General features: G+C 40.1%; 1 pseudogene; it reads right to left on the bottom strand.

The window, feature by feature from the left end:
* Positions 1–8,021: 8,021 nt before the first annotated feature.
* On the bottom strand, positions 8,022–8,376 carry LOC119259815 (40S ribosomal protein S25-like; annotated as a pseudogene).
* Positions 8,377–14,284: the final 5,908 nt, after the last annotated feature.

Genomic DNA, 14,284 nt, shown 5'->3' on the forward strand with positions numbered 1-14,284 from the left:
AAAAAGTAACGCCCCAATTCTATTTTCCACATCAACCCAAATTTCCAGCAAGTGCACTTGCTTCTAGTAGGCCAGTTGATATTGCAGATTCAACCTTTGCTAATGATGCACTTAATTTTATCCACCAAGAAAGGAGGAACAGAGACATGTGTGTGATTCACCCACTCACTTTAATTCTGTTAGAGTTATTTAAATATGCTGCTTATTTTTAGTTTAATTGCAGCATAATTATATAACACCGAGTAATCAGAGCTTGGTGCTACTAACAAATTGATCTTCAAGACAGTCTTAGAAATCTAGTTAAGAATCATCAGAACGTGCGACTCAGAGGTCGCAACCTACCCCAAAGGTCAAGATATTACAAAGCTATAACTGCAACAGTATTCAATTCAGCAAACATTTACCAATTGTCACTGAACATACAATATTACACTAGGATATGTAGGAGAATACAAAGATAAACCCAGTCCTACCCATGCCACCACAATCTAGAAGGAGTGAACATGCATTAATATTTCTGGTGCCATGAAAAGTTCAAAACTGAGATTCTAATAGTTTGCAGAGGCACATCCTACAAACTATGAGGACCCCATTTAAACCCTTCCTGAATTCCAACCACTCAGACTTTTTTTTTTTTTTAGATTTATTTTATTTATTTATGTATACAAGAGCTGGTGTAGGCTAGAGGTGCGGGTGGTGAGAGGATTCACCGGAGACAGAGTGGGGAACAGAACAGGCAGATCTACTGAAATATACTGCTGAAGGGAGCGGCAGGTGAGACAGGAGGGTGTGCTGCACCAGACCTCACCAGTTCAGCTCCCTGGAAGGGTATCGAACTCAGGCTGCAGTGGCTGCCAATAGCTTCATAGTGCTGAGACACAATCCCTTGCGCCACCAGGGAGGCCCCCACTTATATTTTCTTAATCAGGTAGGATATCTGAGCAGTACATAGCTCCAAAAACTTGCATTTTGCTATTATTGCATTTCGTTCTTATTAGTAGGAATTATTTTGCATCTAAATTAGGTCAGTGTTTCTTTAGAATATAAGCATATAAAAAGAGAAAGGGGTGTTAAGACCTAAGCTAATTCTAAGCTTGTCTTGTTGATCACATTTAATTACTCTGCTGGGAGCATCAAACAAAATTAATAAAGTTCTCCTCCCTCTGGCAAAATAAAAAATGGATTTGGTGACTTATTTTCCTTAGAGGGAGAAAGATAATTAATGACAATTGCTCGGCCCAAGAAAATATAGAGAAGAAAATTTCTTGCTTCCTCTAAGACTTGCCATTTCCTCTAAATTCTTAGGAAACCGTGAAAAGAGTTGTCCTTCAGAACTCACATGCTTGGTGGAGAAAAATACTAAAAAATTCTATCATTGGAAAAAGTGCAAGATTCAGTTCATAGATTTTTAAGCACTCAGAGTTTCTTGTTCAAATGTGCTATGAACTCAAAGACTGATATATGTGTTAGAAGGTATCTTCCATTACAATTTCTTACAGCTTAGGATTCTTCTAGCTTAGTGCTGTTCCCAGAGTGAATGTGTTGGGGAGTCTGAGAGAATATGTTTTATCCAACAAGCTTCCCTAAGGAAATGAATACAAAAGCAGTCAATCAAAGTACTACATTTGTTCTTGGGTATTGTGGTTGCTTCGTTAATTACTGAATGATGTATTAGCCTCCCCACGAGGATCACAGAGGTCAGATCTATGAAAGCAGATTCACTATTTCACAGATATGCTCATTGATTAAGTAAGTAGAAGACTGATGATATGCCAGGGTCACACAGCTGAAAGTGGAAGTCAAACCTTAAGGCACAGAGGAACTTGAGAGGAGTACACTCAGTAAAATAAGCCAAGCAGAGACAGATAAATGGTGGATAATTTCACTTGTATGTTGAAGATTAAAAATTGAAACAGGGCCTCCCTGGTGGCACTAGGGGTTAAAACACAACCTATGAAGCTATCTGCAGCCACTGCAGCACAAGTTCTATCTCCAGCAAGGGAGCTACCCACATGGTGCAACAGACCGCTCCTGTCTCGCCCACTGCTCCCTTCAGTAGTGTATTTCAGTCAGTCTGCCTGTTCTGCTCCCCACTCTGTCTTTGGTGAATCCTCTCACCCCCCCACCCCATGCCTCTGCCTGTACCACAGTTCTGTATGCATAAATAAATCTTTTTTAAAAAATCAAAACAAGTAAGCAAAACAAAAATCAACTGTTATACTATAAGAACGAATTGGTGGTTACCAGAAGAGAAGGGGAGGGGAGTAAATCTGGAAGGAGGGCCAATTGTATGGTGGGAAATGGAAACTAGACTTTCGGTAGTAAACATAATAGAGTAAACATAGATGTTAAATTTCAATGTTGTAAACCTGAAGCCTATATAAAGTATAAGCCAATGTTGCTTCAATTTTAAAAAATCTTGACAATCATGGCCTCTCGAGTACACTCACTCGTGTATAGCCTAATAACAGGGCTAAGATATACTCTGAGAAATGTGTCCTTGAGCTGTTTTGTCATCCTACAAGAGAAAGAGTCTCATTCTAAAAACCTAGACAATGTTGCCTACTACACACCTAGGCCAGATGGCATAGTCTATTGGTGCCACAGTCTTACATGTGGTCTCTCATTGACTAGAACATTGGTAAGCCACATAAGACTGTAAAGTATCTAGTTAATTAACTTTTAACATAAGAATTGATATCATTTGTATATGTGTCTATGATTTGCCTTTTCTGGGCAGTTATGTTTTTGCATTTTCAATGGTTTATATAAGTCACAGCAATACACATTAACTTTTCAAGTCCACTTACAATTAATACATCAATACTTGAAATAAATTATGGACATTTTGCAAACATTAAAAAAGAAGAAAGAAATTACTTTGCTGCTATTACCATTGACTATACATTATCAATATATCTATTTCAGTTAAGAAAGCTGAAAATAAAGGAAAACCCACATAACAGTGGTTGAAACAAATAGGAATTTTTGTTTATTTATCTCGTGTATCAAAGGAGTAGAAATACTTGTTGCAATTAATGTTGGTTCAACTGCTCAATAAACCTGCAAGGACCTAAGCCCACTCTATCTTTTTCTTCCACCATGTCTAACATCCTTAGCCTATTGACTCTTCATAATAGTATTTGTACACTGGCCACAAAATGTCTGCCAAAGCTCGAGGCATGTAACCTGCATGTAAGATGGAAAAAGAAGAAAAGATGGGACCAGTCCAAATGTGACCAAACCAGACCAGGTTAAATCAGGTTAAATCAGGTTAAATCAGAAAGCCCAAAAGCCAATAGGGCTAATAATATCTCATTGATGGGAAATGGGTTTTCATTGCCACCCTAAGCTGCAAATGTAGCTGGGAAAGTGAGTATGTGGCCCATTCTCTATTGAGGGAGGCAGAAAAGAAAAAGAAGGTTGAGAAAGGTGTGAAGTTTGCCAATCAATGGTTTCCACCACAATAAATACTCAAAACATGACACTTCATTAGACTTTCATTTTCACAAAACCAAAGAGCAATGTCAAAGGGCATTGCGATTTAATGGAATCAAAATAAGGGAAATTTTTCAGATATTTGAACATATAATAAACTGGACTGCTATTTTGGCTTAGTTGGAAATTTAGCCCTTTCTGTCTATAAAGATAACCTGGGGCAGGTCAGGGCTCCAGGGGGCCTTGTTTACTTTGCAGCTGGAAACCAAAAGCCTGAAATAATAGAGTAGCTACACAAAGAGGTGAGCTTGCTCTCCTACCCACACCACCATCCTACTTCAAAGCCTCATTTGGTGGGCTGTAAGCCTTTGAAGCTTTTTGGTCTCAAACTGAAGCAAGTTCCCAGCAAGTTCCTGGTTTTCATATGTTCGAAGTAATGCATGTGTTCACCACTGGGAGAAGAAAATGATCTTTCAGGTTTGCAAACTTCCATGACTGATGTTTGTACTGTACCTTTTAAGTGTTGCTGTTAAGACTGAATCTGATAAGTCAGAAAGAACTACAAAGATACCATGTGCAATGAGATTCATTCTCACTGTTCTCATTATTCAGCCTCTCCTGGCACCCTCAATCCAGCAACATACAACTTTTTTTAACAGGAATGTTGGCCTTAACAAACAATGGACATAAATATGAAAGATCAGTCATCTGCATAGTTTTGTTCTTTTATCTAGGACACAAACAATGGCTATTTGGGAAGACAGGTATATGCTTAAGACTATTAAGAAAACACAACACAGGGCCTCCCTGGTGGGACAAGGGGTTAAGTCGCAGCACCATGAAGCTATCCACAGCCACTGCAGCTCAAGTTCAATCCCCAGTCAGGGAGGTGACCCACAAGGTGCAGCAGACCTGCCCTGTCTCGTCAGCTGCTCCCCTCAGCAATATATTTCAGTATTGAAATATATTGCCTGTTCTGCTCCCCACTCTGTCTCTGGTGAATTCCTCTCACCTCTCCACATCTCTGGCTTATACCCCAGCTCTTGTATGCATAAGTAAATAAATCTTTTTTAAAAAAAAAAAAAAGAAAGAAAAGAAAACACAACACAGACAAAACAGATCTGGTGGCTCCACAGGCAAGTCCAGCCCATAGAACACTATTAATACTGAAAGATAAATAGACATAGATAAATTAACAGTCACACAGATAGATAAACAGACATACAGATAGATTTACAAATAAATGGAGAGATCAAAAGAGGAAGGAAGGGAGGGAAGGAGGTTGGGAGGAAGAAAAAAAAACAGAGAGAGAGAAAGGGAGAGGAAGGGAGGAAATATCTGAACTTACATACCCTGGTTTACCAAGAAGACAGAACGAATGGCAAATGTAAGTATTTAGCCTTAGGAAACTCAGGTTTAAGATCTTAAAGTGACTATCTTTTGTTCCCCCTTATTTCCATTCCCCTCCAGAGCCTTAGTTAAATAATCTGGGAACAAGGGCATTTTGAGTAACTTATATGGCCTCTTTAATTTGACTTTACCCTGATAATGACTATAAGTACAGAAAAGTGGTGACTGGTTTTTTAAAACCCAGTGAGGTTCATATTGGTTTACCACCACAGAGATTAATATAGAAGGAAAAACAAGAAAAAGTATTATTTTAACTTCTGTTTAAATTTCCTTTTAGCTTATGCGAGACCACAATTGTATTACAATTTCTACTGTGTAATATTAGTACATGTAGAAGTGCTTCTCTCAAAAGTAAGATATCTGAGATTTAGATATACTTGACAATATAAACACATTATTCACTGGCCGACTCTATGACTACAAAGAAGAAGGACTGTAATAATTAATAAAGTTGACAGCAGAAATTCAGCTAAGACCATAAATACTTACTTGCTACATCAGTCTGCCTTGCCAGGAACATTACATTCTGTTTGGATTTTCATGCACCAGAACCAGAGTTATTATGATAATAACTCTATGATGGTGGAGTGGAAAGAACACAAACTTTGGTGTCAGAAAGACCAATGCAGGATCCACTATGTCCCATCTGTGACCTTGGGTAAATTATCTAATTTTCTGTGCTTCAGCCACTTCATTTGAAAACTGGAAATAACACTCATACCTCAGAGAATAATTGTAGTTAATGCAATGATGAATAACATATAAAATATCTAGCACATGGCACAAACTCAAATACTTCACAGTCTTTTTCCTACCAATGGGAAGACAAGACTCATCTGCCTAAAAAGATTTGCTTTTCAAGAGGGCTGTCTTAGCAGCAGATCTGGCACCGTGTGACCCACAGTCTGCATGGCCGCACACAGTGGCCTCTGCTTTGATAAACTCTCCAACAGTGACAATCTTTGTAGGCTATTGGCAGATTAGTAATTTTAGTATTGCAATGAAGCTTACCAATAGAAACCTGGATGGGAGTTCTGGATGGGCTCATTAATACCATATGATAAGCCAAGAGTCAGGAAACATCATTCTGATGAAACTGATTTTTTTAATAAAGTTTTATTGGAACACACTCATGTTCATTTAGTCGCACAACACCTCATGGCTGCTTTCGCACTACAGCAGTGTTGACTAGTTGTGCTAGAGACCAGGAGACCTTAGTATACTAAGACTGCTCTAAGCAACCAAACTACAGCCATATTCCTATACTCATTCAACTTAATTGTGGAGCACTTTTTACAGCCCCATCATAGTGGTAAGCTAGGTGCCATTCACAAATAAAATGAACACCAATCCCTGGGAAGAGGTTTGTGGTCATATAAGGAGAAGCATGAGTATGGGAAGTTAAGAATTGCAGTGAATTATAAAATGCCCAGTAACATAATAGATGCTACAGAGGATACAGGGATAACAGAATAGGAGAATTCAAGACATGCTGGAGACTCAAGAGGATGCTCTCCAGAGGATTTGGAGGAGGAATTAAATTTTGCAGGATAGAAGCCACATATATGTATAAGATGGAAAGAATCTTTCTAAGCAGGAGAGGGAAAGAGGAATGTTATGACAGCAAGAAAGAAGATGGTGAGCAGTAAAGATAGGAGTCAAATTGCAAGTAAACGTTCGCTTGGGGAGGTGGAGGAAGCGGCAAAATGAGGGTATGCAATCTCACTGTGGGCACAGTTGGGAAGAGCTGCTTCTCGGAGGTTAGACTTGACTTAGAGTGATTTGACTGGACAAGAGAGCCATGGTAATTCCCTTATCTCCACTTTCACTTTATGAGGAGAGTGGTCTTGAAAGAAGAGAGATTATAGATAAAATCCCCAGAGTATTTAGTTATAAGTCAAACATGATATGATACCATAATTTTTTTGAGTACAAGGGACTAGGGACAGACTTGAAAGACTTTATAAAACCAAAGCTTGATGACTGGTCCATATGAGATAAAACAGACTGGAAAAAGACAAAGAAGATTGCAGAATTTCCTGCTGGAGAGCCTGGTATGATGGCAGTAACATCAATAGAGAAGGGTTCTAAGTTAGAAGGAAACATTTGTGCTTCTTTTGGGTAGACCCAAAATTACAGAAATTCAAATAGTCAGAAATGATCAATTAGAAATCCAATTTGTTTTTTGCAGCCTCAAATCTTGTACTTATGAAATCTGCAGGTTGAAGCACATTGTGTTTCCATCCATTCATTCATTCAACAGCTGTTTATTGAGCATTTGCTAGTAACTGACCACTAAGGTGGGATCTGGAAATCCTGAGATAAATAATATGTGGCCCCTGCTTTAAAGTAGAAATACATTCAGTAATGATGTTCTCACTAATAGTAGGAACAGAATTTTAAAAAATCCCCAAAAATAATCCCAACATCAAGTCACACCTGAGTGAGATGACATTAATCAGAAATGAGTTGATGATACAGTAGTGGGACAAGCAAACAGTAATCACCAAGCTCCTCACTTAACTGGCACAAGATGATATTGCAGAATAAAAGCACAAATTTCTGAATATTGAAAATACAGAAACAAGAGCCCTCCTAAGTAAGGAGACTATTGCTAAGGTCAGAACAGCTAGTGGGTGAAGATCAAGAAGAATGACACATGAAAGGCAAGTAACAATCAGGAAAATGCAACCCAAATTCCGAAAAAATATAGTCACTTTTATTTATTTTATTTTCTTATTAACTGATTTTTTCTGTTTCCTACACCATTATACTCCCCACAGTCACTTTTTTTTTTAAGATTTTTTTTTTAAAGATTTATTTATTTTTATACAAGAACCGGGGTACAGGCCAGATGTGTGGGAGGGTGAGAGGATTCACCAGAGACAGAGCAGGGAACAGAACAGGCAGACTGACAAAATACACTGCTGAGGGGAGCAGCGGGAGAGACAGGAGTGGTCTGCTGCACCATGTGGGAATCTCCTGGCCAGCCAGCGATCGAACCCGTGCTGCAGAGGCTGTGGACAGCTTCACAGCACTGCGCTCAACCCTCAGTGCCACTGGGGAGGCCCTCCCCATAGTCACTTTTATTTGTACAGCCATTTAGCATTTAATTCTTTTTTTTTTATTTAATAAACTTTTATTTTTCAAAATGTACAGTTGGTGGGATCTGCTTATGCATCTTCACCAGCAGCTGGAGCATCTCCAACTTGGTGTTTCTGGTATAAATTACTTGTGCTCTGTGCTTTGAAACTAGTTTGATAAGTCCTTTACTAAGGAGCTCCTGAAGGGCTGCCCTGGCCAGGGAACCATGAATCTTCAGTCTCTAAGACACAACAGCTGGAGTTATGAACTTATAGTTGGAACTTCGTTACAGAGTTTGTCATATGTGGCTTTGTCAAGCAAGACTAGGTTATTGAGCTTGTCCCGAACTTTGCCTTTGGACCACCCAGATTTGTTCACTGGGTCTTTGTCTTTCCTGGCCAACTTCCTGGCATCTTTTTTTTTCTTATCGTCTTTGGGAGGCATTGCAAAGCCCGGAGAGCAGTGGCTATCACGGCAGCCTCGCTAAGATGGTGGACAAAAAGGCTAGCATTTAATTCTTCTGTAACTCAAAGTTAGTGATTTTCCCTTAATGCTACAAATCATTAATTAGAGACCACAAATTCACTTTACAATAATTATCTTTAGACAAGTGAAGTACATTTTTTTTCCACTGAGAAGGGTTAAGAGGTTGATGGAGACTATTTCATTGCTGAGCAGTGCTTTGTAGCTCCTTCCCTATACGACAAAGCAAAGGGATATTAGAAAGTTGTGTGGAGGTTTTTCTTCTGTCTTGTGAATGTAGTAGGCACTATGCATTTATTGTGTAAGGTGAAGAATTCAGGATACCCTGTGCATTGTGGGGTGGTCCCACACCAGTGTACTATCAATACATCCTACATGACTAACTCATGTCTAACTCTCCACTGTTGAAAAAACTGTAGGTGAAAAGAATGAACTTTCTGCCTAACTCCATTTTACAGATTAGCACCTCTTCTTATATTATTATGGCACATATTGAATTTTCCAGAAATCAGTACATTGAAAATTTAAAAAAAAATATGAGGTTTTGCTTGAAACTCTACCAAGAGTCATCTAACATTTTGGACATTCATTTAGAAAATTATGTCACCAACAGTATTGCCACTTGTGCGATTAGTTATCATGTTAGTCAGTAATACAAAACATTTTTATCCATCTGAATTTTTAGCTAGTCCACTTTAACTTCTGACAACCAGAATTATTCATGATAAGCAGGTACAAAAAATTGACCACTTCATTATATTCCTTGGTATAGTTGGAGTTATTGAATAACTGTCGCTTTATTATATTTTCCATGTGTTTCTTGCTATTACAGATTAAAATTGTGTTATTATTTTTTTAATTTTATGTGTATGTGTTAAATTATCTATGAGTTGTACTTCACAAGAAGAAACTTGAGAGAGCAGACAGTCCTCACCTAAGTCAACTGGCTATTTAGTGGCAAAAATCAGAGAAAATCCTTTTTACTGAGCTTCTCCCTTAAGCCAGGTTGTGTACTAGTCACTTTCAAAACCCTTCAATCCTAAGACATACATATGCACTTAATCTTTTAAAAAAAAAAAAAGATTTATTTATTTATTTATACAAGCACCGGGTATAGTCAGAAGTGCGGGAGGGTGAGAGAATTCACCAGAGACAGAGCAGGGAACAGAACAGGCAGACTGACGAAATACACTGCTGAGGGGAGCAGTGGGCGCAGCAGGAGAGGTCTGTCTCGCCATGTGGGACCCTCACCAGACAGCTGGGGATCGAAACAGTGCTGCAGAGGCTGTGGGCTGCGAAGCTGCCCACAGCGCTCAACCACTGCACCCCCAGGAGAGGCCCCATATGCACATAATCTTGACACTGTACAGTGTCAGTGCTGCCAAGCTAAACACATGATAGCTTCTCTGCTTGAGGGAAGGCCAACCAGAAAAATCAATGACCATAAATGCATAAATAGATGAAATAATGGTGGTACAGAAGGAGAAAATTTTGCTCAAGCTGGTTCAAGAGCCATTTCCAAGAGGAGACGACACTTGAGCTGAATCTTGAATAGTGGCTAGGAGTTAGCAGATACACAAGGAATGCCAAAGCATTGCAGGCAGAGAGAACAGATAATCCCAGAGGAAAATCAGAGGGAGCAAGTGCTCCTGTGGAACATGAAGTTCTTGATGTCAGCATAGGTAGGGCAAGAACACAGAAGAGCTCAGAGGAAGCTAGAGAGAATGGAAGGACACAGCCAAGGAAAGCTTGATTTCCCAGGTCATAGAAAATGAAGTTCCCATGAAAGCTGATGAAGGAAACTATGAGAATTTTAAAAACATATATAACATCAGGAAATTCTCTGTTGGTACTATAAATTTTTAAATGGAATGTATTGCAGCAATCCAGACCAGAAATGATGAATAACTGGTTAAGCAGTCATCTTGGGTGGAGAGAATGAAATAAAGTACAACGACATTGGGAGGCAGAACAAACAGGATTTGGTAACTGAAATGGCTCCTGGACCCAACTTCAATGTGAGTATATGTGGAGGCTTCCCCACACCAACCAGCAGGGTGCCCAAGAATTCAATTTAATTTAGCTTATTTCTGTCATGCTCGCCTGTTGATAATATCAGAGTCCATAGGAAAAGGACACAGTTCCCAAGACCAACCTCTACTTCAGATGCCAGTTGCAAGTCCAGGCAGTTCCCTGTGCTTCATACCAATTGGCTTTAAATCAGAGGTTCCCATGACTCTCTTCCATCCCAGATGTTTGATTTGCTAGAGCACTTCACAGAATTCAGGAAATGCATTACTCATTAAAGCACCAATTTATTACAAAAGATATAATTCAGGAGCACTCAGTTGGAAGACATGCAATGAACATAGAACCTTCATTCTCCAACCATGCTACCCTCCCCAAAAGTCTACATGCTTACCAATGGTGAAGCTCACCAACATCCCTCTTTTGCATTTTTATGGAGACTTCATTACATAGACATGACTGATTAAATACCAATCTTTGGGGATTGAGTCCATCTCCAGCCCCTCTCAATACCCCCAAGTTTTTGGAGTTGGACTGGAACTTTCAATTATTTTAATCACATGGTTGGTTCTCCTACAACTAGCCCCCACCCTTAAGTGCTTCCAAAAGTCACCTTAGGGCTTCCCTGGTGGCGCAGCAAGTTGAGCGCAGCGCTGTGAAGCTGTCCACAGCCTCTGCAGCACAGGTTCGATTCCCAGCCAGCCAGGGAGATACCCACATGGCATGGCAGACCTCTCTCGTCTCACCCACTGCTCCCCTCCGCAGTGTTTTCGGTCTGTCTGCATGTTCTGCTCCCTGCTCTGCCTCTGGTGAATTCTCTCACCCTCCCACACCTCTGGCCTATACCCCAGCTCTTGTATAAATAAATAAATCTTTAAAAAAAAAAAAAGTCACCTCATTCACATAGCAAGACAACTTCATCACCTCAATGCTTAGAAAATTTCAAAGCCTTTGGGAGTTGTGAGCCAGAAATTGTGGATGAAGACCAAGTATCAAGTATATACAAGAAATATATTTTTGTCATATGAACAACCAAATAAATGCTTCTTACAAATCATGATATTGCTGTGATTGATGGAATCTTCCATATTGAGGGAGAGGAAAGACTTGAGTGTCTGTCATGGGCAGTGGAGAATGATGAAACCCTTCACTGAATGAAAATGATGAGTCCACAATGGATAAAAAGACAGATGGGCAGCCAGGTGAGAAACAGCTCTGAAATTCAGGAGACAGGTCTGGATTTGAGATGTCGGAGATGGTGAGCTAGAAAGCATCTGCAAATATATTATCATCTTAAATGCCCACAACTGCCTGATGAGGCAGCTGTTAATAGCCTCACTTATTAGACAAGAAAACCAATACTCGCCCAGTCATATGTTGGAGAGCTAAGGTTGGCTCCATGGTCTGTGATCCAGAGCCCATGCTTTCTACCGCACCATACTGTCTTCTATGTCAGGAGCCTCGTGACTCCTAGTTAGGCATTTTTCTATTATTCCAGATGGTTCTCCGTATATAAGATGCTTGATAAAAATCTATCAGAATGGTTGCACAGAGAAGTACCTCTTTCCAGAAATCACTATAAATGACTTCCAGATTTCCAGATTTCCCAAGAAGTCTGGTTTCAGAAGCAAAGTGATACCTTGATATGTGTGGCACCAAGACAGCAAGAGAGCAGCCTGCCCATATCCATTCCAGAAACTCCTCTGAGTTCATATTACAAAGTCACAGCTTTATACAGAGAGTAAACAGAGGACCTTAGAGCTCTTACATAAAGGCCTCTGGGATTTAGTGAAAGATCCTCCTTCTTGTAAATAAATATATAAATAAAACTCTCATCTAATGGATGAAATCCACTTCAGAATATAAACTACTACATTGATCTGACATCTAAGTAGATTTGCTCCAAAGAAAGGAAATCAAAGAATGACATAACCCTTCATCTTCTCAGTGTTGCAACAGGGAGAGAAAGGAGGAAGGTAAGTGGGCATTTGTGACTGAAGTCACAGATGGGACTGACGGTCACGGGGAAACACATAACTGCAGGCCTTTGCTCGCTTGCTCTCCCAGCTCTCCCCAGCTGATGGGCAGAGTATCAGGCTGGTTCTTATTACAACCCTCACACCATGGCAATGTAAGATAGATGGCAACAAAAGATCCAAATGCCTGTCATGTGTCAAAGTCTTTACATGTAATCAGAAACACCTTCTGGTCACCATAAGACAGAACGAAAATTTTAGCCTGCTCCATCGCACCCCAACCCACTCCCTGTTTATTCATAAAGACTTCATCTTCCATTTCATTCAATCACCCAGGTTTAAACCAACTATATGCATCAGGCACAAGACCTGAAATGTATCTTTAATCCTCAGCGGATAGGTGACATCAGGCAGAGCTGTGGGGAGAAGGCGTCACCAACAGTTTTAAGCCTACTGTCACATGGCCACGGCCCTCCAGGACTGACCAAATGGCCCAGGCCCAAGGCAGCTCTCTGTCTGGACATGCTAGTCATTTGATGAAAGTCAAAGAATGTGATGACTGCAGTCAACACCCGGTGCCCCTGCATCATCATGTCCCAGATTCTTTGAATCTGTCTCTGCAGACAGCCTGGACAAGGCCCAGCTGTGCTTCAGCATTCACGGACACCATTCCAAAGCCTGCCCCCTGGTCCAAGTTCTTCTAGATGTTGCGTTTGCTGGTTAAACAAAGTCACATATACGGTTGTTTTAAAAATTCTTCCCTCCTTCCTTGTCTTAATTGCATCAGTTGTCACTATCGTCCCCTCCTAGTTCTTCCTTATGACAGCACCTATCCCTCTGGGCCACTCTCCCGGTCTAGAGTCAGAGGCATGGCCCATGACATGACTGAAGGTGTAAGATCGTCAGTCTAGAAAGTGTGAACCATGAGTGGGTAAGATGAAGACAAAAAGAACCCTGCATATGGGGAATCCCTGTTCTTGTTCTAGCTGAGCCCTGAATCTGTGCCTTCACAGACAAAGTCAACTTGAACCTGAATTCCTCAACTATAAAATTAGGACATTACTAATCTTCTTACCAGTCCTGCTAACTTCTTGTGGATGTTGTGGGGATAAAATGAAATTGGAGATGTGAAAACGGATGAGCAAAGTCAAAAACTTAACATGTGGTACAATTGCTGAGTGCTGATGAACGTCTGCGAGCCCTGTGTCATACCCAAAGAGGATTACATCTTTTTAATAGACTTTATTTTTAGCATCAAAATCTTGGTTCTAATAGTCAGTACCTGTAGGGAGTCTTTATCTGAAGACCTTGTGAAAATCACAATAAGAGCTACTAAGGAGTGACAGGTTCCTGCAATATAAGGAGAATTATGTGTTATTTTATTAGCTGTTCTTAAGCAATGGATCTTGATCTTAAATTTTCTCTCCTGAAGAAATGGGCAAAAAAAGTTTTAACCTGCATAGCCAAAACACAGTTCACTCCCGAATCCATTGCTTATTCCTCTACATCCTAAGAAGTCTGCTCTAGGATATGTTTCTATACATAATTACAGAGAGATCTTCATTTGTAGCTGTGCAGCTACCCAAGTCCCTCAAACCAAGTCTGTATGTGCTGATAATGAGCTCTGCTTCCCTCCAATGTGCTGGGCAGAAAGGGAGCTGCAGTTTGACCCCAGTATACCATCTTGGCCTCAGTTCTCCACAAATACTCACTGAGTGACCACAATATGTCAAGTGTTGCTTGGGCTAAAATAATGTTCCAAACACACAAGAGGTGCTTCCTTTAGAGATTATACCAACTCCAAATCTGGGTTTTCCCAGAAGAATGGGTTTTCTGCAAAATAACCAGGGTCTTGGCATTTGCTA

The sequence above is a fragment of the Talpa occidentalis genome, unplaced genomic scaffold, assembly GCF_014898055.3.
Source record: "Talpa occidentalis isolate TD23 unplaced genomic scaffold, MPIMG_talOcc4v2.1 talOcc4.5, whole genome shotgun sequence".
NCBI lineage: Eukaryota > Metazoa > Chordata > Mammalia > Eulipotyphla > Talpidae > Talpa > Talpa occidentalis.